This window comes from Equus asinus, chromosome 1, assembly GCF_041296235.1.
Source record: "Equus asinus isolate D_3611 breed Donkey chromosome 1, EquAss-T2T_v2, whole genome shotgun sequence".
NCBI lineage: Eukaryota > Metazoa > Chordata > Mammalia > Perissodactyla > Equidae > Equus > Equus asinus.
In genome coordinates this window covers 32409209-32436326 of record NC_091790.1, presented here as the reverse complement: position 1 = coordinate 32436326, position 27118 = coordinate 32409209, and the positions used below count along the sequence as shown (strand labels likewise).

Below are 27118 nucleotides of genomic sequence, written 5' to 3'. Positions count from 1 at the left end.
GTTGGCAATTTCATATGGTTCAATTCAGTATATTAGGGTTCTCCTATATCATTTTAGATCTACATTCAATAGTGAAAAGACTATTTTTGTTTAAAAGCTGTTTATCCCAGTTGGGATGTGTATGTGCCCTGTCGGAAGTTTCAGGTGACCCCAAGATGTTTATGGAGTTTAACTGGCTTGACAGTACCCACTAAGCCACATAGCCCAATAAAGAATGTGTGCTGTTTCCAGAATATGCTGTGACATTATGTGAAAAATCAGATATCTTTTATCATGACCAAGTGGCTTCTTAGTGTGACAGGAGCTCTATCTCTTCTAGACCAGATGCTCTGTCAGGTGATGGAGAGAGCAGACTGTAGATGGATTCCTGACTTCATGGCTTGGGTTGCTAGATCTAGTCAGCTCATTTGTGCAGAAATGTTAGCCTAATGGTGGTGAATATAGGAAAGCGAGTGGAGACGAGCATAATGCAGTGCAGTTCATGCCTGCTTTTGTCAGACTTACGTTGGGTTTTTTAAAAAGATGCCAAGAGTTAAACATGGCCCCACGTGCCGTGGATCTCAAGTGATCTTTTTTTAAGGGAGGGAGGAGTTATGCTGAAAGCAAGCTTATTTACTTGTCTGTTCTGGAGTTTGATTGACTCCATTTTTCTCTGGGGACATAATTTTGGCACTGTTTTTTGAGAACTTAATTTTCTAGTAATAACAAAAATGCATATATCCTTCTTAGCCCCATCCTCAAACACCTGTGCATTTGGGATGTGCACAGATAATTAGAGGCGTGTTTCTGGGCTCTCCTATAAAATTCCTGAGCATAGTTACTGTGGCCATATTAATAATCATCAAACTGCTTAAGATTTTCTTGGGAAGAAGAAAGCAATGTTCCAGGGGAGGTGAGGGATGATTTTGATGGTGTGTGTTTTAGGTTCTCACTGATGCCAAATTTTAGAGCCAGTTTTGTTTCTTCAGCCCCCTCCTCCTCCCCTCCTCCTGCCTTAAATCTGGCTTTCACCCAAGCCATGTCAATTTTTGCAAGTCAGTTGAGAATGTCAAAGTGACTGGTGTTGAAAGAGCCAATATGTTGGAAGATGCTTAAAGCCAAGTGAACATTTGTATGAATTAAAGAATATATTAGGAGATGATTTTTAAAAATCAGATTTGAAAAAAAAAAAACCTGTTGAATTAATACTTGCATACCAGATGTATCACTGATAAATACTTGTAACAGATACTCCCCAATAAGCAATAAAATTACCATTTTACAACGAAGTAATGTATCCTGTGGGTACATTTGCAAAGATATGCCAACAAAAATACATGCAGAGTTCTTGAAGTAATAATGCAAATAAAACATTTCATATTATAATTTTAAAATAACAGGATTGGGAAGCAAGAAAAAGTCTGGGAGACTATTTGTTGTGTCTAAATTCTGCTTGTACTCTGGTCTTGTGACAATGGGCTTTTTGATATCATATAATTGCTTTAGTGTCTTTGTGTGTATCGGAGGACCAACTTGTTTGACAGAGTTGTGGTTGAAAAGCCTCACAAATCCTAAATAATAAAAGTAATAAATATCATAGCTTGTTTGCTCTGTTGCAATAACGGCCTGTTTTCATACTTTGCTGGATCCTATTGTTGTCGTGGTTACTGTTGAGTCACTAAGGTGAAGGCGTGGCCGTGTGTAACTTACTCATTCGAGCACAGCCAGCGCATCCGTGCCACGTGCATTGAGGGTGTGTCCCAGTGTCCCGGGTCACCCAGACTTGCTGCTGTGATGCGCTGCCCACGTTGCCCAGCGAGGCCACTCTCCTGTGTGGCACTGGCCTCTGGCTGATTCGGGGAAGTCTTTCCCCAGGTCGGAGCTCACCTGAGGTGTGGATTTCCTTTGGTCTTAGAGGGATATGTGACAAGGACTGATGGATGCGAGGAAGGGGAAAGAAGTACAGGGAACAAAAGGACTCCTGCTCTGTGTGATGGAGAGAGAGTCAATTAAATCCTACAGAAAATTTCATTGTCTTCTAGCTACACATGGCACTTTAATTGGCTGCTTCCTAAGAAGCCATGTACGTTTTTATAAGAAACTCCTCTTAACCTCCCTCCATTCTTCCCCAGATTAAATTTTCATTTCAGAATGACTTCTTTATATTTCTTTGAGGGGGAGAGGAGGTGAAGAATGGAGTAGCAAATTATTTAAAATGAGAATTGGATATAGGCCTAGATTGGATATTATGCATTAAATATCGTGGCAAAATCAATTAACGCATAAAAAGTATTCCAAAAGTAATTTCAAACAAATTTCCTGAATATTTCTCAGGATTTTTAAAAAAATTATTTGTATCTTAAGTTTGTGACTATCTTCTAAGTTTCTCACATTATATTCTTATTTTTGTCTCATTTAATCTTTTAATGCCCTTATAAATGTATAAATATATTTTCTTTAATCATCTTAATATGTTAACCTGTACTTAATAATATCATAATTAAAAAAATATTGTATGCTACTGCAGTATAAGAATCACAACAGATATTCAATTAAAAAATGTTTCCTGTGATAAATGAGTAGTTTGGAAAGAAGCTAGGAAATCCTGATTTTTAAGATACGGAAGTCTCTTTATCATGTAGACATTTGAAGGGCCTCAATTTTGATAGTAAATGAGTAACCTTAATAAAAAGTTTAATATTTTGATTTACCTTAAATGAGCTATGAAATAGAACCTTTAATGATATCATACTGACAAAGTGACTTTTTTCTGTTTTCTGAACGACTGTGGAATTTTTCCCTTGTCTGCTATTTAGTAGTGTGTGCGAACATTTAGAAGCACACGTACTAACAAACACACATATGTGCGTGTTGCAAGTAGTTGCCACTCGTGCACTCGTATGTCTACGTTCTTTTCTTTGGCGTCAGACGTATGGAGAAGTTGACCTCCCTAAAGGATAAGTTTGAAAGGGAAGGAAATGGAGCTCTGCCAGGCTTGTTGGCTAGAGTCACGGACAAGAGCAAGGCCTGTCTGAACTGCCACTCAGTTTTTATTCTGCGAGTTTGCAGGGTTGGTGATTAGAGTGGCTTTCGCCCAATTATGCTGTGATTATTCTGCTGCACTGTAATTGACTGGGGAGATATGCTAATACCTGTCATTTGGGATGATAAAAGATGAGCGGGGGACGCGATGCATTATTTAGCTGGCTGTGTGATAGATGAGGGATGCGCACAGAGCTTTAATTGCTGAGAAGAGAGGTTAAGCTGAACGAACGGATGAATTAGAAATGAGTTTTTTTATGGCTTGTGGAAAAGTGAAATAAAGGAAAATGTGCCTTAAACTGAAGCGGCAGAGAGAAATGAGCACGACGAAACTAGATCCAGTCAGCTTGCTTGATCAATTTAAATATTAACGAAAAATGCAGCTTCGAGTTCAGTAAATAATAATCGGAAGGAGAATATACGATAGATTCTCATATTAAGCACAAAAAAAATTGTTGAAAGAGTTGTTTTTATTTGAGATGACAATATTTGTGATTTGTAGCCTCTTAAATTCATTCTGTATTTTAGGTTATATTGAAATGTCATATGCAACAATTCTGAATTTTGTACTTTGTATCTTTTGAATGTTAGCTTTTAGGTACCTACATTTCTAATGCCTGTGTATCTTTCAATAAATGCAGGCAGAGGAAGGCAAGAAAAAAATGAATATTATAATACTAGGAGAACGTAATAATATAATTAGAGAATGTACAGATAATTCTTGAGTGACAGGATCGGATCTAAGGCAGTCTAGTCTAGTCCTCATATGCCACACACTTAGGTATTGGTGTTTTTTTGGAAAAATTAAGGAAAGAGTGGTATTTTCCTTTTCTTATTGTTTCCTTTTGTCATACCCATATATAATCTTGTATCTGTATTTCACAGAAGTTTTTAAAAATACTCCATTGTAATCTGCATGGGTATTTATATGATTTGCTGTTAGTGTTTTGCTTTATCTTAGTTTTGTGCATCTAATAGGTAATTATTTTGAAACAGCAGTTTGCAGAAACAGACTGTTAGAAACCAAAGGTGGAGGCCTTCACGGTGTCGGCTTTCGAGGATATCATACTTCACCAGATAATGATGTAGGAAAGTGTTGTCCCCAACTGTGCTGTTTTGTCTTGTAGACGAAGCCGTGGGAATTCAGGTTGAATAGCAGAAGCTGTATTTTTTGTGAAATGAATAAAATGACCCTGTATACTGTTTAATTCTCCAGGCAGTCCAGCTTCTCAGAACCCGTGTGACTCGTGTAGTCTAGCAGAATTTACCAGGGAGTAGCTTTCAACCAGGTTATTGAATGGTAATAGATCTGTCTAGAAGGAAGCATGGCTACTGGAATGGATGTCAGCTGGAGACGGTTGCTGTACTCTGCTGCTCACATCAGTTGTGTGGGAGCTGATCGCTTCCCCCAGTATCGCTGGCACCTCTTCTGCACGTTCCTTCTGAAACAAAATAAAGTTTTCTTATGGATGATGTTTTTAATCCATATCTTCTTGTAATTCCAAAGTAGACTCTTGTGGCTCCCTGACTCTGAGACACATGTAATAGGAAGGGCTGCTTGTATAGAACATGTTGTAAGGCAGAGTAGAAGTTACAAAGGAAAGGATGCAGGTAGCTTCAACGAACTTAAAATTAAATGCAGGCAGGACAAAGGTAGGACAAGCACAGCAACTTATAAACTCACAACAGCGCCTAAGAAGAGCCTTTGAAGCGTTCGTTGACTCCAGTGTAAAGTATTGCGTTGTAGAATGTAAGCTGACGCCATGATGAGAGATGGCAGCTGCGTTTGGGGATGTGGTGTCTTGATAGTTTTTCTTATCAATAGCAAAAAAAAGTAGTATACAAACCTATTTAATTTTGTACATTTTTTTTAGTGCTACCAGTTTGTTATTTTTCCTTCCTACTATGCAATTAATTATTCAATCTTGAGGCTTTGTGCCTGAATTTTGGCTAAAATTGGCATCATTTGAATGGGAAAATGATTCTTTCTTTAAGGGCTTTGGTTTGAAAGGTTTCACTTTGTTTAATATAGTCAGGGAAAAAAATCACATTTGTGGCTTTTTGTTGTTTACTTGATGTAATATGTCCCGCTGTGAATTTGGTTTCTGATGGCACAAAATTGTTCTTTTGCACATAGGCTGGCCGGGGACAGTGTGATGTCACCATTCGTTCCCTTAAATTAAGTTCTTCCCGTTGGAAATGCTGTATCTTAAAACAGGTGTGTAACATGAGGCCACATCAAACTAACTTTCTTAAATTCCCTTAGCATCTTTTACTAGCCCGACTGCCCAATTGAAGGGATTTTCTGAATGGCGATGAGTTATAGTGTTTTTTTAATAATGTGGTTTTATTATTTTATAATAAAATTTTAAATATGATTATAGACTTATTGCCACAGGGGACGTGAGGAGTTATGTAGCCCGTTTCCCTCGTGTTATAAAGGTAGGAAGTGAGGCTCAGAAGAGGGCAGCTAACCCACTCGTCCTTGCATCTCCTTGCTCTCAATCTGGGGCTTTTTCTCCTGTACCTGTAGAGGTGGTTCTTGCCTCATGAGCGAGGTGTCTGGAAAACAGTGTACTCATTGAGCTGTGCAAGGGAAGAGGACCATACCATATGCCTACTTACTGGATGTCACTAGTACAGGTGTGGGTGGTCAAGTTGGTTAAAACAGAAATCATTAAAAAATGATACCTATGTTATACATTGTATTTTAACACAAAACATATTCATGTACGTTTCTGTGTACCTCTCTCTCTGTCCGTCTCTCACAGTTGGCTCAGCCATACCTAATCCTACACAATTTTTTAGCAGTTCGTTCATCTCTAGTGGAGTTTTTCCATCACCCCTCTTTTCACATTCGTACCTTGCCTGATCCGTATTTTATTATTTTTTAAAATATATTTATATTTATATTTTATATATAAATATGTCTTATATAAATATATAATTATATAAATATATATTATATTTTATATTTTTATTATTTTGTAACTGGAGGAACGTGTAGCAAAAACGTGCTAGGAGGAAACACACTAACCCCTGGGAAGCATGCACCTCCAACGGCACCAGGAGAGAAGGAGGAGAGTTTTCTAGAGAGTGGCCTCCACTGGGCCCTGAGGGGAGCTGGGAGGTGATGGAGGGCTGGCATCATTAGTACCTGCAGGGGGCACGTCAGGTGGAGTTCGGAGAGTTCCTGCCGTGTGGACATGGAGCCCCCTTCACTGCCTTCCTTTCACTGTCTTCTTTGCAGCTAGTTCATTTCCTTAAGAAATGATGGGGAATTACTTTCCTTCTGCATGAAGCCAGGTCTTCAGTAATGTGCCACTAGCAAAGGGACAGGTCATTAATCAGTTTACTAGAGAATAACCATTAGTGTACCTATCTTATTTTATGGTTTTGATTTTCTTCTTGCCTGTAAGGTACTGTTCTTCGTTAATCTTTGTCATGTGGATTAACCTGTAGAATTTGCACAAAGTACCCTTGGGAATAGCTGCTCCGAATTTTGCCTTTAAAAAGAAAACATAAATGCAAATAATTGCCTTAAATTTCAAGCTTTTAGCACTCAGTGTAATATCCACTTGTAGTCTTTTGTCTTCCTTAAATTTAATTATAATACTCTTGATAAAGATAGAAAACTAACTTTGAAAAGAAGGAAAATGAAAACATCTTGCAGGTGCCCTCTGGTTAGATTGGCAAGGAAAGAGAAGTTGCTAATGTATTCGTTTTCTACTGTTGAGTAACAAATTACCACATCTTTAGCAGCTTAATATCATAGACATCCATTATTCTCTCTGTTTCCATGGGTCAGCAGTCCAGTAACTGGGTCCCCTGCTCTAGGGTTTCACGAGGTTGAGATTGAAGTATTCTCGGGGCTGTGGTCTCTTCTGAGGTTTGGGTCCTCTTCCAGGCTCACTGGTTGTGGGAGAATTCCCTTCCTATGGCTCTAAAGTCCCCACTTCCTTGCTGGATGTCAACCATGGACCATTCCCACCATGTGGCCCTCTCCACAACATTGCACTGGCAGGAGATTGGCTTCAAACCTCTCCCACCTCTTTTAAGGAAGAGATTAAGGTCAGGCCCACCAGGTCAGGTCACCAGATTAGGTCAGGCCCACCCAGAATAATCTCCTTACAATTCAAAGTCAACTGCTTAGGGACCTTAATTACATCTGCAAAATCCCTTCTGCCCTGTAACATAATTGCAGGAGGATTATTTGTCGTATTCAGAGTCTCACACCCAAGGGGAAGGAATGATGCAGAGTATGTCCAGCAGGGGCTGGGAATCCTGGGGGCAGTCTTAGAATTCTGCCTGCCACAGGTACTGATTCACACCTGCCGTCAGATCTTAGGGATGAGGAGGTTTTTTTCTACATGTACTCAGTGTCCTTAACTTGAATTTTTAAAAAATAGAGTTTTGGAAAAATGAAAGCGGGGTATAATGGATCGTATTTGACTGACAACATTGAAAATAAATGATAAGCACCTTTAACAGAGCTGTCCATCATAGCAGCAGTTTTATTTCTCGTATTAGCTCCTGAGGCCTTGCTCGCGAGCAGGAGAAGTACTTTCTGACCGTGTTGATATGCTTACAGGCAGGTGGAGGGTGCTGTGCGGCTCTGTTCCCAGTGCTTCTGTGGAAAGGTTTTGATGATCTCAATTTCTTCTTCCAGTAGATAAGTTTGGTTATGATCTCTGGAATCTTCAAAGGCGTGCCAATTATAGAACGTGCAGTCTCTGGGAATTCTGGCTGGTTTTATAGACTTGAAATGCTAAGAGGAAAAGTTTCTCTTAACAATGTTTTAAAAAATCATCATTTTGACATTCAGATTTGACTAATCATTTTTGGAGCATATAAGATGAAATGGCTTATGAAATTCAGGGGTTTTTTTTTTTACTTTTAAAGAATTATTTATTTTTTCTACAAATTCTTTAGATCAGTCCTAGATATAATATGTATTTAAAAATCCAAACTTTTGTCTTTTTTTAGAATCAATCTTACTTACCCTCTTAAAATTATGTATCCACGTAAAGATGTTTTGAATTTATCTTTGCCAATACCTGTTTGCTTTCAGAATTATTTTAGAGAAAAGTAATATATTTTTAAATAGAATTTCTCTGTACTTGGCTTGAGTCCTTTTGGTGGAGAAATTCCACAGAGCCAAAAAGCAGGCAGATGTTAAGCAAATCTAATGATAATTTAAAGTTACCCAGGTTTTGAAAATGCGCCAAATACTTTAGTTAAAAAAATTAATAATTATTTGCTACACTTGATTCTAGAATCAAATAAGTAAATTTGGAAGCTTTGATTTTAGATAGAGTTGATGTTACCAGCAACATACTTTGTAACTTAGAATGGGATGGTTTTCTGATATTTTAGAGGAATTGCTAATGTTAGCACGAGAGTTACTAATTAATTTTGTCTCCGGCAGAACTTTGTAAATTTTAATGATTTTATGGATTCATACATTTTTGGGGATCTGTGTGACTAGAAAGTGAACTGTATGCAACATTTAAGAAAAGCAATGGATAGGGGTTGGCCCCGTGGCCGAGTGGTTAAGTTCGTGCGCTCCACTGCAGGCGGCCCAGTGTTTCGTTGGTTCGAATCCTGGGCGCGGATATGGCACTGCTCATCAGACCACGCTGAGGCAGCATCCCACATGCCACAACTAGAGGAACCCACAACGAAGAATACACAACTATGTACCGGGGGGCTTTGGGGAGAAAAAGGAAAATAGTAAAATTTAAAAAAATAAATTAATTAAAAAAAAAAAAGAAAAGCAGTGGATAATATGGCGCGACAAACACCTACCTACCTATGTGCAGGCTTAAGTGGCGAAGTCCTTGTTCCATCTGATCCTGTGGCTTCGTCTACACCAGCCGCCTCACCTCACCTGCAGAGGGTTCGGAAGTCAAGATACTCTCAGAGGCCTGCCTGAGCGACACCAGGCTTTTCTCAAGTGTTACCAGCAACTGTTTCTTTAACTACTTTATCCTGATCCCATGCTAGGCTGTTTACTTCCCCCCACCCTGGAGGCCCCCTCTCTGGTGGCGCAGTGTTTGATAGGAGCAGGCCTTGCAGTCATCAGAGAGCAGACAGCTGTTGCACAGAGATTCTTGTCTCATTCACCGTGTGCTGCTTCTGAGGACCCCAGGCTGAGTGAGGCAGGGTTCCGGCTCTTGCTGAGTTTACTGGTGTAGTTGGAGAAATGGGACCGTGTAGCACGTGACAAACACTAACTGGTTACGGTGACACGACAGGGCTCCATAAGGGGAAAGTACAGTGTGATCTGGAGTGATAAGGCTTCGAAGGGCATTGGACTAGGTGCCAGTGCAGAGAGGCATCCAAGCCAGGCTGGAATGAATGGACAGACTCAGCAGGGGCTAATGACCTTTGTAGGAAAGAGGTTGGGAGTTCTAACCCCTTATCTAGGTGTTACAACTTGATGAGACATAACCAAGGCGCCACACTGGAAATGGATTTTTGTTTAAAAAAGAAAGATTCATTTGTCAGTAGTATCACTTGGCATAAGGGAGACTGGATTTGGGGAAGATATATTGATTAGTTGTCTATCTTTAGCTTTTTAGAATCAAATGAGAAAATGTGAAAGTGTTTGGAAAATAGTAAATTGTGGTATAAATGGTTTTACATTATCATTCATAGCAGCTTGTTGTAGAATGGATTTATATGGTGTTGGGAATAAAAGAAACTGGTGCAGTTACTCCATGAGCTGGAAGATGGGTTAGCTAAAATAACGAGTCAGCTAAACGAAGTCATTGCTTTTTAAAGAGATAGTTTAAAAGTTGCACATTTGTTTTTCGCTTTACCGCCTGAAACCTTCATTGTGAGTGAATCTGTTTGTAAATATTCAGTAGTATACTGTAAAACATGAGATTGGTTGGAGTTAGAGTCTGATGCATCTAACGGAAATTAGTCAATTGGGAAGTGAAAGAAATGTTTATTCTCGTATTTTCTAAAAGGTTTTCGGGGTTAGTGTTGACAGGTGCTGAAACTCAGTGACTAAACGTTGATGAATTGCTTTCGGTAGGCCGGACCTTGTGGATGGCCTGGGGATACAATGATGAGCGAGATACAAGTGACCCTTCATTTCTGTCCCACCGGCCTCTGCTGCCTGGCTGGACCTGGTGGCATGCCAGTCGCCTCCTGTCCTGGACAGATTTTGTGAGAGCGAGCGAGCAAGCGAGCTTTTTTGAGCATTTGAGGGATTCTGCTTCTGCCCATGTGTTTCTGGATTCACAGAATGCTTCATAGGCGTTTAAATGAGATATAATGCATTTGGTTTGAGGGAGAACAGTGAGGGGAGAAATGTATTTCAATGCTGGTCGCTTAGTCAACAAGCGCACTGCCACTTCCCATCAGCGTCTGTCCCTTCCGAGTGAATTAGGTCTTGTGGGCAGCACGTCAAGAGGATGTGGATTGTTCCTGGCAGGCCACTTGAATTTCTAATTACCAGATTCCTGACTTAATTGCAATTACCTGGACACCCAGGCAGGGTGAAGTTTTGGAAAAGAATGTAATTAGTGAAACAGGAACTTTGCCGCCAGCTACTTGTCTAGATACTAACACTAAACAGAACACTGATAAGTTCACATCCGTAGAGACAACCCATCGGTTGTTAAAAACAGTTCGTAAAGTCAATTGTGTGTAGTAATTCTCAGCTTTGGATTCAGAAACAAATGTGATGTTAAGGCAGGGAATATCCCGTTTTTATTTCACAATAGTATATAGTATACATGCGTGTATCTTTTAAGATTGGGTAATTATCGGGAGTAAAAAGAATTATTTACCGGATGCTGTGTTTCTATATGAACACATGCCTTACATACTTGGATTAATACATGGAAAATCCCAAGATCTGTGGTCATTGGAAGAAAAACATCATTTTCCAATATTCTATTGCTCCAATTATAATTCTTCTCAAACAATACTTCTCATGAAAAACAAATTCGCACACAACAAAAAACTTTCTACCTGGTTACAAATACAGATTTAAACTTAGTTTAACAGCATTTTAATATCTTTAAGGTAAAATCTGAAATATTTCTTTTTCCGTTTCTCTTGTTTTCTCATCACATTCGATGACACAACCCACCCCTCTCTGCCCCCAGCTGCCTTGGCCCAGATGCACAGTCCTGAGATGGTGGTAAATATCTGCTTATGGCTTATTGTGCACATTTTGGTTCAGTCCTTAACCCCCCGCTGATTTGTTCTTCTCGGCTTCTCTGAGCTCTGCCCTTCCTTTCCATCTCCACAAATCCCTTGTCCACAGCAAGGTTAATTTTGTCCATCTATGGTTGGTTAACTCATAAATGATCTTTTACAGCTTCTTCCCCATGGAGCTGCTGGTGGTGTTCATTTCTCCCCTTCTTACAAATGTCACAGAGTGGAGCCGCATTCCCCCAGGGCTGCGGAAGCTTCTGGACAGCAGAGCGGGGCCTGCGTCTCCTCCCATCCTGTGACTGTGTACTTGGGCTGTCCCCCAACCGAGATCGTCTTATTTATTTTTACCGAGTCGAATTCCTTCTAATTCTTTAATAGTAGTAAGAATGTCTCCTATTCGTGTATCTTTTTGCATACGTTCTATCATATTTTTATTTTTTACGGCAGTAAATTAAGCGCATAGACCCTGGAGTATGGCTGCATTTGAATTTACCTTGTTAGCTGTTTGAATAATGAGAACATATAATAGTAAGATTTTAAATGCGAATAATAATAGTAAATACCTCTAAAAGTTGTGAAGGTTGGGTGAGTCAGTCACGTAAAGTGCTTGGGGATGGTACCTAGCATCTCTAAGTGCTGTTGCTTGCTGTGCTGCCGTGTTACTGGTATGGAGCCTTGTATCAACCCTGCGAGGTGCTGTGGCAGGTGTTTCAGAGAACACGGAAGCACCGAGGGGTTAGTCACCTGCGTAGCATCACACAGCTGGTGGTGGAGCTGGGCACTGCCCTCAGGTTTTTTAACTCCTAGCTGTTATGATTTTTTCCATCCATCTACCGAAGGGTTTCCAGGTTCAGGAAAAAAAAATGTTCAGATCACCCACTTAAATTTGAATTTCAAAGGAACAATAAAATTTTAGTAGAAGTATGTCCCAAATATTGCGTGGCACATATTCAATACTAACAAATTATCAGTTGCTTGTCTGAAGTGCCGGTTTAACTGGGTTCCTGTATTTTATCTGGTAACCCTGATTGATCCGTACAGTGTCCTCTGTGCCAGGCCTTAAATGATAGTCCAAAAATGACAAAGCTGCTCAAACCGTTTCTGCACTTTTTCAGAATGTCTAAAATCTGCTTTTATTTTTCAGACAATCCAATTAAGGACGGTTAAACTGAAGTGTCTACACTATTGTCTTCCCAAACAAGCGACAATGTTGTAGGTGGAAAACTGTATTTACGAGAGAGACACCGTAGTAAATTTTTCCAGCAGCTAATAAACACTGAGTTTGCAGTGGGAAAAGGGAGACAGTAAATATGAAAGGAGCTAAAGCTAGCCCATGCATCCCGTCACTTTTTGAGGTATCCAAACGTTTGACAAAGCGGTCGTGACAAGTGGCATCTCCTTGCCAAGTCCTTCACTGCCGCTCTGGTGCTTCCCTCCATTTCTGTTCCTCCTTCTGTTCATCGCTGCAGTTGCTGTGGACATGAGTGTGGCTGTAAAGCTTTCCCTGGTATATTCGTAGAAAGTGTGTGAATGGGCGCCAGGACACAGTTGTCTGATCAGGACCCTCTCATCTGGCTCCTTCTGTGATGTTTGTTGTTTGGTACAAAGCATCTGTTAATCTGATAATGTTTTAACATAGATTTTAAAGAATGTTTCATTTTAGAATGAGGATGGATGTGGGTCCAACCAGACCATCCTCACTCTAGGGTTTGAAGAATATAGAGAATATTTCATATGGTGGCGCTTCCTTTTTTTTATATTTTCAAATCTTAGCAGATTACACTCAAGTGCCCCAAGACAAAACATCTCCTGGTGCAGGTGAATGAGCTATCAGTCTTTTTTTTCATGTCTGCGTGAAATATTGGGTACGGGTGGAAAGGAGGAGAGAACTAACATTTATTGAGCAACCAGTAAATACCAGATACTTTGCGAAGTACTTCACGTGTGCTTTTTCTCTGGACACGCCACCTTAAGAGGCAGGTGGTGTAACCCCACCTATACAAGTGAAGACATGGGCTCAGAGGTCAGGTAGCTGATACTAGAGGACGTGTGGCTGGTAAGAAAGAACCAGTGCTTTTTCCACGCCTCCAAGATGCCATCTTAGGGTCATTTTATTCTCTGTTGGGGATTTTTTTAGGTGGTTGTGCTATTAGTAATTGGTCCATACACAGTGAATTTAATTATGTTTTACTGTGAGAATTGAGTCTCTGGAGGAACAATATCTTATCAAAACACTCACCAGGTGTTTGTGACTTCAAATAAAATGTGTGTGCAGAGTAAAGCTCCTATTAGATGCACTTCTAATAAGTCAAACTTACTAATTTTATTTGTAGTGGTTGTTTGTGTGTGGGATGAATGCCAGTGGGTAGACCTAACAGTTTGTTCCTCATACAACTTCCAAATGGCCAGGATGTTACGGGGGAGAATTTCAGTTCTTCGTGATTCATCACGGGTGACATTACTTGAGCAAATGTGTTTAGGTCTGATTCTCTATTCCGAAGGCTCAGAGAGCTGTTTCACTAGGAGGATTGCCAAGAGATGGATGAACCATCTCTCTGGAGAAGACTCGCTGACCGCCCTGGTTGGCAAGGCAATGGTCTTCCTGGTGGCAGACCTACACGGGAAGAGGTTGCTTTGTGAGTATGGCATCAGCATGTAGCCTGGTTAAATAATTTGAATGTTTTGTAGTATCAGACTGGGAGAGCCAGACACCTCCATTTCCACAGTAGGCATCCCATGCTTCATTATTATGCAGTAATCTTTGATATCTGTTGGCCTCGCTTCCTTCTCCCATCGTCAGCTTAGCTTTGTAGAGTGTCTGTGACTCTCCTTTTTCTATGCTTCTAATGCTGATCAACCCCTCATTTGATTGATAAAGTTTTTTCTTGAGATAGATCATACAACTGGTGTGGTTACAGGAAGGTATTGCTGGCCCAGGTGTTGACCTTGCTCTTTAAGGTAACTTTATATAAATCTTCAGAGCAGTAGTAATTGTTTTGTGTGTATTTATAAACATTGACAATCTACAGCCCATTTCTCAAACAACAATGCTTATTTAGCTGTGTCCATTTGTAATACTAAAGACCAAAATAAAACTCTGAGAGGTTATTTTCTAATGATGTTGATATAGGCACGTTCTTTGTAGCATTTCTTCTGTGTTTTGAATATATTGTTGCTCACAGTGAAAACTTTCATTTTAATTTTTACTCTTCCAAACCTTCTCATTCATGAGTATTTGTAACCCAATCCAAAGTCAGTCAAGTGGAAAATGTACACTGCTGGCTAGATTCATGGCAAAAAGTTCCAGAGCTTCCTTAGCTACTGTTAGCCTCCAGAGCGCCATGGTCCACGTCCCCACGTCCTCACCTAACGAATGGGAATGACGTGCCCTTGAGAGCAAGGACTGTGATGTAACGCAGTCTCTGCCGCCTTTCGCTGTGACCTTGGCTTTCTCCTCTCCCCTCTTCTCCTCCTCTCTCATCTTCAGTTCTCACTCTCCTTCCCTCTCTTCTTTTTTTTCTTTTTGGTATCTTCTCCCTTGTCTTCCTCTTCTGTACAAATAAACACTAGAGGGAATTGCATGACTTTTGTTTTTTTTATTAAGAACTGAGTTCAGTTTTTTTACTTTTTTGAGGAAGATTAGCCCTGAGCTAACATCTGCCACCAATCCTCCTGTTTTTTGCTGAGGAAGACTGGCCCTGAGCTGACATCCATGCCCATCTTCCTCTACTTTATATGCTGGACGCTTCCCACAGCATGGCTTGCCAAGCTGTGCCATGTCTGCACCCAGGATCTGAACTGGCAAACCTCAGGCCACCAAAGCAGAACATGCAAACTTAACCGCTGCACCACCGAGCCAGCCCAAAGAACTGAATTCGGTTTTAAAAAGTTAGTCCACCTTCAAATTCAAGTACAGCTTTTGCATCAACTTCAGCATTTACCCTACTGAGGTAGTTTGTTCAACAAAGCAATTATCATTTGCAGGTAGTTCTATTTATGTATGTGAAAGGAATAAAGTAGTGTTTAAGCAGAAAGATTACTAAAGCAGCGTTTATCATATTTGGGGAAATTTACCTCTCTAAGTCCCTGTCCACCCCACTGTAACCAGGCTGTTTAAAGTCATGAGGAATGTCAGTTAAAAGAAGTTCAAATTAATGAAAACGTGAAGAAAAATCTGAGACAGATGGAAAGTGCTCTCAAATACAACACTACTGAAGGTAATAAAGGAAATTTTTTTTTTAAGCTACAACTGCTTTGGCTTTGGATGTTATTGGTTCTGTACCTTAATCGGGATAACGTATCTTTCCGTACGTGTGTGCCTGTGATTTTGTTAGTGTAAATGATGACAGGACAGTGGTCTATACTTTTACTTTACATTCAGAAACCATCTCTAATTGATGAAATGTGCCTTTATGGTACAGTTATTTTCAAACACGTCAAACACTGCCTGTGTCGACCCTTGACTTCGTGGGCATGTCGGTCTTTGACCCAGAACTGGTAAATGAACCCTGCAGGGAAATCACTAGAGGATTGGAACAATTGTGGTAGTGGGATCAGGGGTCAAACCATTCCCCACCCCTAGGAACTTCCGTTCAAATTGGACTCTTGCTTTTCTGAAAGCAGGTCATATACTCAGGGGGAGCACTGAGGAAGACTGGAGCACACGTTAGTGCTAACCCAACAGGACATGATGGGGCTGTAAGGATTCCAGACAGGGCTGGTTTGTGTTCTTTTGTTTGCTTTTTCCTCCTATGTCGTGACAAATGGCTATGCGCTCAGTGTCTAGAAGTCAGTTTTTCCAGTGCAAATGTTGTGGAAGCATAACATAAATACAGGGAAGTGCACAGATTGTAAGTGTCCACCTTGACATGTTTCCTCAAGTGAACGCAGTCGTATACTCAGCACCCGGTTCAAAATAACACCACCAGAACCCTGGACTCTCTTGTGCCCCTTTTGCATCCTTATTCCATCCACCCCTCCACCCCCACCAAGGGTAACCACTGTCCTGAATAAAAGTCAGTGATAATTCAGAGAGTCGATGGGCACTGATGGAAAGCCGTTCTTTATTTAGTCCTGCTACAGAAAACAATCCTATTTCTCCAGTTTAAAATGTTAAAAGTTTTCTGCGAAGAAGACACAAGTCTTATTCAGGGAGTTTATATCAACATCAGTTTTTACTCTTTCATATAGTATTAAAAGAAATTTTAGAAATGATGGATGTCACAAAAGAAAGTATTCTTTCCTTTGCGTTGAAAATCAATTACTCAAGAGTTACCCTTTAAGGATTACAGAAAAAAAGGGAAATTATAGTTCGATTCTTTTCAATTTTGTTTTTACTAGTCTTCCTTATAGAATTACTATTTTCTGAGGACTGTATATATTCTCAAAATTTTAAATTGTCTCCTGATAATTAAATAACACATATTAGTTTTAAAATATCTTCCATTAAATATCGAAATGAAGGAAATTGTAATTCTAATGACATTTTTAGGCCAGAACACCATCCCGCTTGCATAATGTTATTATGGTGTCAAACACGTAGCTTGTATCTGGATTCAGGGTTATCTTTAACTCCAAAGAATGAATCACGTTTAATCTTCTTGTTAGAACACTGGTGGTAGTGTTTTGCCACTTTCTGTTCCAGTAGAGGATCTGGGAACTAATTGGAGTGGGGAAGATTTTCATTTTCCATCAAAGCAAAACTAAGAATTCTTTGCTAGGAGAGGAAGAACATGATGCGCTTGGATTAAGTGATTTTCTTTCTAGAAAAGCAATCAACCTTCTGGAAACACCGATAGAGTACCATTTTTTCTTTTACTGTGGCTTTTTTCTTTTCCTTTGTTTGGCATGGGAGTAGGAACGGTAACAAGAAGGAGAAAATTAGAGATGTGGACACAGCATTTGAAGTCAGAGAGCTAGACTGGAATCATGGCCCAGCCACCTCATCCTCTGAGCCTCTTTCCTTATGTATAAAAAGCCGGTGGTCATCTGTACCTAATTTTACTGCTGTCAGGATTAAATGCCAAAATGGTTTGGATAAAAAGATAGAATAATAGGGCTATCGTTTATTGTACCCTCACTATTTGCCAAGTACTCTTGCAAGTACTTTCTTTTACATCGTTATAAACATAAATTTAACAACACTGTTTATCAATGAAGAAATTGAGGGCTCAGAGAGTCTAATGTGTATAAGGCTGAATGGCTAGTAATTAGCAGAAATAAAAAGTGAACCGAGGTCAGACCACAAAGCCCACGTTCCTGACCGCTGGTTCTCCCCAGCTCCTCATTCTCCAGATAAGAAGCGGCCGTGTGTGGTGCCAGGAGGGTCACGTGACAGCACAGCTGGTGCGCACCTCTGGAGGGAACAGATGGGGTTGAAACCAGCCTTGTGCCCTCTGCTGAGGCTAAGTGCCCGCTCCCCCGTTCCTGAGAGGGGGTACAGGAGTCTTCCACAGAGGGACGTGTTGCCGTGGGGCTGCGTCTGTCCAGAGGCCACTTTTCCTGCTTCTCACAAAGGTGCCCCCTGCCAGGTGTATATGTAGAGGCTTCCCCACTGGTTAGCTTAGCAGGGATGGGCTAAAGTCTTAAGTACTGTTTATCATTTGCCAGATCTGCCCAAAGTTTTGTCTACTCTTCTTGCTTTATTTCCCACTGTAGTCATTGATCTGTTCGTTCATTCATCCAGAAATTCCTAAACACTTACTATGCATATGACACCATGCTTGTACTCTCCTGTATTTGTCCCTTTCTCCCATTTTCTTTGTCTCTCCTAATTCCCTTTTATCTCACTGTCTGTCTGTCCCGCTACAGTCATGTGTCACTTAGCTATGGGGATGCGTTCTGAGAAATGTGTCTTTAGATGATTCTGTCATTGTGTGCACATCATAGAGTGTAGTTACACAAACCTAGATGGTACAGCCTGCTACACCCCGAGGCTCCATGGTACTGATCTTATGGGACCTTTTGTCATTTGTGGGGTCTGTTGTTGACTGAAATGTCCTTATGCAGCGCGAGACTGTGTATGTAATTGTATGTTACTCAAAGCCAGCTTTTCCATAGGTACAGTTAATTCCACCGTTCTCAGGAGTTTAAATTCGGTTTGTGCTGTTCCCCGTACATGTAAGACCTAAATCAATTATAGATACTTCGGAACTCAGAACTCTATAAAATAAACGACTTATCCTATCACGTTGCGCTAGGGATCCTCTGTAGGCTGAGAACTGTGCTAGATCACAGATGGTCTGCTTCGTGGATTGTGATTCCATGAAACAGTCTGTCTTCACGATTTGTTTCTCTTCTCCTTCCCTCTTGTGAATCCTGTGGGTAGTCGGCAGACAGAATGCAAAATCAGATGCTTCCTCAGTTTGAGAGAGAAAATGCATTGACCTTATTGCTGTTTGGAGTCCCGCTGAGTTTCAACACGAATTCCCTTGCTGTGTTGGAGGTGGGCGTCCTGCCCAGAGCAGGTCACAAGGTGGGAGGACGTGAGTCTTCTGTCCGTGGCCGTGGGAGTCAGCTGTCCTCTGCTGTGCCACATCGTGGTCCCTTGGTTTACAGCCTGCTCACGGCAGCTGTTATGACTCGCCCACAAGAAGATGGAGTGAACACGTTTGCAAGTCCAAGAAATCACAGAACTGGAGAAAACATTGTGTGAGACACACCTAAGGGTAGAAATTAGAAAATAAAAGATCGGTTTGAAATCACCGAAGGCTCTATTAAATCTCTCCTGCTACTGTACATACTGGGACTTCTCTGCACGTGGTTTTGCGTGTCCTTTGATCACTTACAGTCATATCCTGACTTACTAAATGAAACGAGGGATTTCGAGATAGAGGGTCATGTACCTGGATACGAAGTGTGAAATAATAATAACTATTAGAAAACATGCTTAAGTAGAAATATGTATGCTCTCTTGAGTAGTGCACACACGTGCGGGCACACGCATACACACACACACCGTGTCCTTTGAACTCTCGAATGGGGCCATCAATGTCAGTGGTAATGTTGTTAATGAGTATACCCAGAAAACAGCCTTCTAATGTAGTCTGGGTCCACAAAACCTGTGCATGCTTTTGATATAAATAATTCAGCCTCTCTGGACCTCAGTTTCACATTTTACAAACACAGCATAGGAGCATATGTTTACTGTGGCTTTGTTTTCGTTCTGAAAATTCTGTCCGGTTCCTAACAGTCCCTCCTAAGTGTTTCTCTTCCCAGGGATCAGACCTCACTCCCCCCACGTTGTAGTATTTATCTTCTAGCACGTTTCTACCGGAAACGCTGGATTTAAGCTCTCTTAACATCCGCTACAACAGCTCTAAGAATTGGTGAAGTCTAATTTGGTTAATACTGGAGTGGGTTAGCTGTCGAAGTCTAAAAGTAGCTCATTTTATGTACTATTCATGTCCTGAGCGTGTCAGATTTGGGAGCCTCGTTTTTATTAGTTGTTACTCTTGACAGAATATTCGGTAGTAAGTTCCTGAAGGCTCTTTATGGCCTAACATTGTCAACTGTGGGCCACCTGGTTATACAGGTACTAACTAAAAAATGTATACGATGTCTGCAGCCTATCGCAAATTTAACACCACAGATTTCTTGTTTAGGCTATGGTTAATGCAATTACTTAGCGGCTTCAGAAATGTTCTCCAGAAAAGTTTCCCCACCAATGTAAAGTGAAGCCTGTCTCGGTGTCTTACCCTCTTAAACACTTAAACTCCCCTCTTTTCAGCATTTATTCGGATTCCTGTACCGGTAATATTATGTTGTTCAAGGACATTCCCGTTTGAATGCTGAGCACAGAGACCAATTGCCAGTATCTAAAGCAAACGTGGAGAATTTTCTCTGTGAAGAATTCCACATCAGCTTGACACTAATAATCATGAGTGGTAGGTAATGAGAGGCTGCAAGCCAGTGAAAAATAATTCTGCAAACATACCTTTCTTTGTAACACCCCAGCAGTTAACAGCCCAGTTTCTGTGACTGACTCAGTAACTACGCAAACAGCATCCCAGCATCCTGGCCTCGGAGAACAACATTGTTCTCTTGGGAACTTTAACTGTTCTCTTAAAAAGGGTGATGTGGAACACTTATTGCAATTTTCTAAATTTACAATTACATAAAAAAAAGACACACATTATAAAACTGAAAATCAGCTGGGAAACAAAATGTTCCTTTTCTTGATAGAAGCTGGCAAGTAGGTCGGGTGGTACCTTATTTATTTTTGCACACATGTTAAGCTTAAAGATATGCTGTTTTGCTACACCTAAGAAAAAAGACTAGAAGGAAATGGGGCAAAATGTTCAAATTTGGTTGGCTCTGTATAGTGGTACTACTGAGGGTTTTTCTTCTTTGTTTTCTGATGGGATTCTCATTTGTTTTTTCAGAATAATGAGCTGTATTACTTGAAAATATTCCTTTTGGTTTTTTTCTCTTTAAAGAAAGTAAATGACACTATTAAATATACTTGTTGCTGAAGAAGAGTATATTTTTGTTTTGAGTTATTAGTAAATGAAATCAAGTTTATCAGATCTTTTCTCCTTTGAATTAATATCTGTATTGGGATATTTGGAAGTTTGATATTCTCCGCTCTTCTTAGAATACAAGGACATAAAATGGAGAAAGAATTGAGATTTGCGTCTAATTTTTTAAATATTACAAAACTAAATCTTCTCTTCTATTAAGAGGCATTGGTAACAGCTCAAAGATGTCGATTTATCTTATGCAAAAGGTAATGCCCATCTTTAAAGACCCAGTAACATATTCCTATTTTTTTAATTGCTAAAAATCAACATCGCTTCCTATCGTTAATAGACTTGCATCTCCTTTTTTTGGTTACTAGTTACGAATCTTCAGTAAAATAAAGTTAACACTAAATGTCACTTTATAATTGCAGTAATGATCACACAGCTGTGCTTTCCTCAGTTTATAACACATGTCAGCATCAGTTTAGGAGCTCAGCTTCATTTCCTGCCCAGATAGGATTCTGCAGACTGTCACTGGGGTGAGAAAGCAGAGCATCCTGTCGGCCGCTGCTGGGATGCTAAGGCCGGGAGGTACGGTATTCCACTTCTCAGCAATGCCAGGCTCAGCACCGTCCTTTGCCATGTTTCTGTCCTTTTTGCATTTTGGCTTGCTGACGGATTTTCTTACTTACTTTTCAAGTGTTTTTCTTTGCCAGATTAAGGACCATTTTATTTATGAGTATGTGAATTTTCGAGGAGGAACTCTTACACTTAAATGAACCTGTAAGAAGCCCATAGAAAAGCAAGTGCCTGCAGCGCTAATAAAGAGAACTGACAAGGCAATCCTGCTGGGTTTATTTATGACCTTCTGCCTTTGTTAGCGCTTGTGAGAAATTCCTTTCTAACCATAACAATATTGTTGGAGTTTGGCACTGTACAGAGAAATCCTACGGAGCCCCGAGGCCCACAAACTGGCACTCATTCAGCTCGTAACAGATTGCTCTGCTTGTAGTAGTTTTACATTTCTCCTTCGCTCCTCTTTTATTTAATTCATGAGTAGTTTTCACCAATCTTTATATACACACTTAAAAAATATATATTGCTTTTATTCTCAGAGCCAAAACCCATTTTTTTCCTTAACAATGTCTTATCTACTTAGCAGCGTTGAGGAAAATTCGGAAGAGGATGGGGTACAGAAAGGCAAGAAGAGACAGTGTGTTCTATACGAGGACAGATCATGGAAAGGCGTGTCACATTCTACCGGCCGATGGACCCATATGGCACAACCAAGCAGTCTCACGTGGTCCCTCGTTCTGAGGGTTACCATGAGCTGAGGAGAACAGATTTACCTCAGATTATGATTTTATAGTACGCTGATTATTTCAACTCCATTTCGAGACTTGAAGACCCTGTTTTATTCTAGCTTGTTTGCTTTCTTCTATGATTTCCAAATGAAACAGGAAATTTAAAAGCATCAATTCACAAAGAGAATTGTGTTAAAAATTGTCATTTTCTTTGAAAGTAAAAGAAAGCCAATAATGTTGAACATGGAACTCTTCAAACGTGACCCTTGGCAGGAGTGTTCCGTATGGAGTTCTAGGCGGGAGGCGCACGAGCCTGAAGCAGTGGCCTTCAGTATTTCCTAAGGATTGGTCTTGTTTCTTCCATGTTGCCAACAATGACAAAATAACAATCTGTATTGAATTCCATTTAAAGTTTTGATAGGCACGTGACTTTTATTAATTCTGAGGATCTTCAGGGTCAAGCTGGCCGTTTTGGGGGGACAAGCTCTGCAGGACCCATCTAGCTGGAAGTACCTGTGTCTGTATTTGCTCTGTGTTCATCTCTGTGGGCGGCTGCGTTCTGAGACTGGGGCCTGCTATATCCAAAGGCCATACTATTAAAATCAATATTTATCTTTTTGCTTTGTTCTACTTACTTAATACCCTATTTTTTAAGTTTTCCTCAGCCATCTTAACTCAGATGTGTATAAACAGACTCGCTAATGGAGACCACGAGGAAAACTTTATTAAAAAATCTAAGCCTGATAAAACGTGAAAACTGTGCATGGGAGCATAATTGTTAATCTGTCCGACTTTGTCTTGTCATTTTATTACCATATACTTTTGCACTGTTTTAACATCTATTCTGAAAATACTAATATGGTTTCAAGCTAGTGCTATTCAACTGTTTCCCATCTTTTGAATGGGCTTCTTTTTAAAGTTCGTTTGTTGTTTGCCTCACAGTGGGCATAAATTAATACTCTGTTCATTAACTTGTACCGTGGCTGCGTGTTAAAGACTGTTAAAATCTCCAAGGCCCTCTTTTGTTTTATTTCTGCTACCAAAAAGCTTTAGCATTTATTAAAATGATAATTGCTCAAGTACAAAGAAGAAAGAGGAAATCCTCCTTGATACAATCACCTAAAATAACTGTTAACATTTTATTGAGCATCAGTTGCTATCTCTTAGGCGTTAAAAAATGTACACACTCACATATATTTTGTATGTACATGTAAATATATGTATTCATATAATATTCTATACTATTTTACATCAGATCATGTTTGTTTTCTGCTGTTATCTGATTTTCACTCAGCAATCTTTTTAATTAAAATTACATCATTTTTAATATCCATTTTTAATTATATATTTTTAATAGCCCACTACTAAATTGACATTTAGGTGGTTTCTAACTTTTTTGCCGTTTTAAACATCTAGTTTTCTTGTTACTTCGTGTTTTAAATTTACCTCCATACTATGTGATATAATAAAAATCAAAATCATGATGGCTAATATTTATTAAATGGATTCTTTACTAAACTCATTTAGTTCTCTCAGCATCTTCGAGACAGAGACCCGTTTTATAGGTGAAGAAGCTGAGGCTTGGGGATATTAATTTATTCGCCTAATTCACACCGCTAGGAAGTGATGAAGGGAAGATTTGAACCAAGACTTCCCAACCTGGGCACATTACCTTTTGCAATCAGTGCCCTCTTTGGCATGCAGTGTTTGTCATTGGTAACACTACATTGTAAAGAAGTGCCAAAGGCTATTTACTTAGTGTCATATTGATTGTTAACATAACTATTTGCCTAACACTAATTACCCGGTAAATATTTGTTAAAGAGTAGAAGGATGCATTCATGTCCCTACTATTTACTCACCCAATCTTGTAAGTGAGATGATTTTCTAAAAGTCATTTGCAAATTCTTTATCCTGTACTCAAAATATATTTTATGGTACAAGCTGTGTTAAAAAGCCAAACTGTGTCTGAAATGTGTATATGTTTATATGCGTATGTATGCATTTCTATGCATAGCAACTGTTTATTGACTGGATGTTTAACACTTCTTATTCTTAATTACATTTAATCCTCACCGTGGCATAAGTAATATTTTCCGCAGTTTTTGGGTGGTGAATCTGAGGCTCACTGAGGTAAATTAATGTGCCCAAGATTGGGTGAAGAAACGGTGCAGCCAGGACTCAGTTTCAGACTGCTCTCACGCCAGAATTCACGCTTTTAACTGCTATTATTACTACAAACCTACAGTACTGTAAATATTCAGTGAGCACCTCTCTGGGGCTTTATGTACAGCGGCTCATTTAACTCTCTCAATGACACTGTGAGGTCACGACTTTTGTTGTCCCCGTCCTACGTTCAGATGAGAGCTGGGGGCTTGTGGGGCTCCGCCACTGCCCGAGTTAGTGAAGGAGGAGCTGGGCTTAGGGTCAGCTGTGTGGTTCTGGAGCCCAGATTCTTTGTCAGTACTGTCCCCTATACAGCGAGAACACTGTTATGATACATTACAAATGTCAGAAAGATCACTAACATCTAAGAGAGCTGTGTAGGAGCGGGTTTCACGAGAGGGGGCAATAAGATGCAGAGATTCGGAAAGAGGCTCCACAGCACTTTCCAGGGATTTATAGACTGGTGACCAGAGTTTAAGTCCGATTGTATTTCAAAACTTATGATTTACTGGGATGAAGAGAGATTAGGAAATATGATGGGCTGGAAAGTCAGGTGACTTAGGGTTTTTTCCCTGTTGAAAGGTTCTAGAAGGCAAAAGAAATGTGAATTTTACCCTTGTGCCTGTCGGAATCCTCTCTCCATTTGTTTCTGCTGTCTTTGAGAGGGTTTGTAGTGGACCAAGTGATCATCGGGGAAAACCCTTTATTCTACTCGTGGGGTTGGGACCGTGTTCCAAGCGACAGGGTAATTACTAGTAGGTGTGAGGCACAGGAATACCCTTGCGTGGAACACAGCTGGCTCTGGTGAGAGGGATGAACCACCCAGATGTCCAGACCTCACTCAGGCCCTTATTGATATTATTATCATCATCATTGTTATTATTATTATCATTATCATATCATTATCATATCATATCATATCATTATCGTTATTATTATTATCTGTATCGGAAGTTTCTATCTGAAATCCTGAATAGGTTTATGACCACCTCCTTTTGAGAAGTAGATTTTGAAATAATATGTTATAAAATGCTCCTAGGAAAAGCTACTATGTAAAATTGCTCTTGAGTGCTAGCACTTGAGGTGTGAAGTGACTGGCTGTCCCTGTACAGAGACGAAAAGCGACTCATTTTGGAAGCCTCTTACCTAAGTGAGTCTGTGAATCGTAACTGAAAATAAGGAATGCATGTTTTTGAGTTTGACTTTTTGGGGAGTATTGTATGTATTGAATTTCATTTTAAAATATAAAAATAGTCTTCACAAAATGTTTCCAGTTGTAATGGAGTCTAATGTAATACAGGCTAATCATGGGAAGAAAATTCTGGATTCTCTACTTCTTTCTAAAGGACTCAGAAGTCTTAAAACTGTGAAAACATTAAAATTTCAGCTTTCTGTTATAATGAAGTCATTAGACTATTTCTATTTTTAATGAGATAATTGAAAACGATCTTCAAATCTTTAAATACTGAAGAAATGAAATAGCTCTTGTTTGTAGATTTTTTTTGGCTTTATTTTTATAAAGCGAGGTAGACATTTAAAGAAGGAAATTGGGATTCAAACTGATGTGGCCTTAGTATTTATTTCATTGTTATTCTATTTCTAACCTTTTCTTTAAGACAGGACTGATTCGAATCCTGTGTCTAATATATAACTTAGCATCAGGAAAATAATAGCATCTTATATTTTGAAGTGATGTCCTTCACAATTTGCGTATCATTTGCTTTATTCTTTATATTGACCCATTGACAAAGTAAGCATTATAATCCCCATTTTACAACCAAATAGAAGATTAGATTTTCTTGCCCATGGCTAGTCAATGATGGCACCAACTTCAAACCCTCTAACATCCAGTGCTCTTTCTACCGCAGCATAATCATCTCTCTGTGGTAACATTTTATTATTTGTGATTCTTAAATAGGGAGTCAGTATGGGTGTTTTTCTTATCATTCTACTATTAGCCAGTACTAGAATATTTGTTACAACTTCACTAATAGAAATATTGTTGAAAACCTGTGTTCATAAACAGAGTGCAGGCAGTCCTTGCCTCATTCCTTAAGGGGCTTTTGAATGATTAATCCAGTGAGCTCACCTGAAAAATGAGAAGAGATGCCTCTTTGACGTAGAATTTCTCTCCCCTTTTGGTTGCTGCTGTCTGGGGTTCCGTTTTAAACCTGATTCCTACCTCCTGCTGGATTTTGTTCCAGTGGGGCCTGCAGAGGCCTTGTCAGCGTCCGCTGAGATTAGGAAAACAAGGGGGAGGACAGGTGTCCCTTTCTCTTCACTCTGTGAGCCACTCTCTGTTGATAGCATTGTATCCCCAGTTACACACCATCCGGGCTCTCTGCCTCACAGCCTCTCCCTCATGGTTAATACTGATCATAGCTCACACTCGCTGAGCTCTTGCTGCACGAATCCTTTCCCTTATAATTTCTCCCCTAATTCTCACAACAACAGTTTTTGGCCAATACTGACCTTTCCCCATTTTATAGATGAGGAAAGTGAAGCACAGAAAGGTCAGGTGTGTTGCCCACGGTCAGTTAGTAAGTGGCGAAGCTCACGTTTGAATTCGAGTCGTCTTACTCCAGAGTTTGGATGGTGGCAGGTGCTAACAGCTCATTAATACTCGCCAGAAAAGTCTGTAGTGGATGAATATGACGTGGATCGTAGAGGAAGGAGCTTCTGCAGCTCATTCTGGGGAAGTGCAGCTGTCAGGGAAGGCCTTACCCCAGGATGGTCTGGGATGGCTCTCGGAGGGAAGGAGGGCTTCGTCGAGTGACCAGTGCCGAGGTTCACTGCGGGTCAGACCAGCTTGCCAAGGTAGATGTTGGCTGTGATGAAGGTGGCGGGGACCATGAAGTTGTCCCACCTCTCCTCCTTCCTCTGCCGTCTGCCTTCTCATCCGCAGCGCTGCTCCCCACGCTCACTGTCTCTTCTGGTCTTTGTCCCCTGCTCTGATCTAGACTCTGAATTTACCTGCTGTCTCTGGTC

At 40.1% G+C, this 27118-nt stretch overlaps 1 protein-coding gene across 11 annotated transcripts in view; it reads left to right on the top strand.

Moving 5' to 3' along the window:
* Nucleotides 1-27118, top strand: part of ARID1B (AT-rich interaction domain 1B) — a 413167-nt gene that overhangs the window by 255106 nt on the left and 130943 nt on the right. The gene's annotated exons all lie outside the window — the stretch shown is intronic.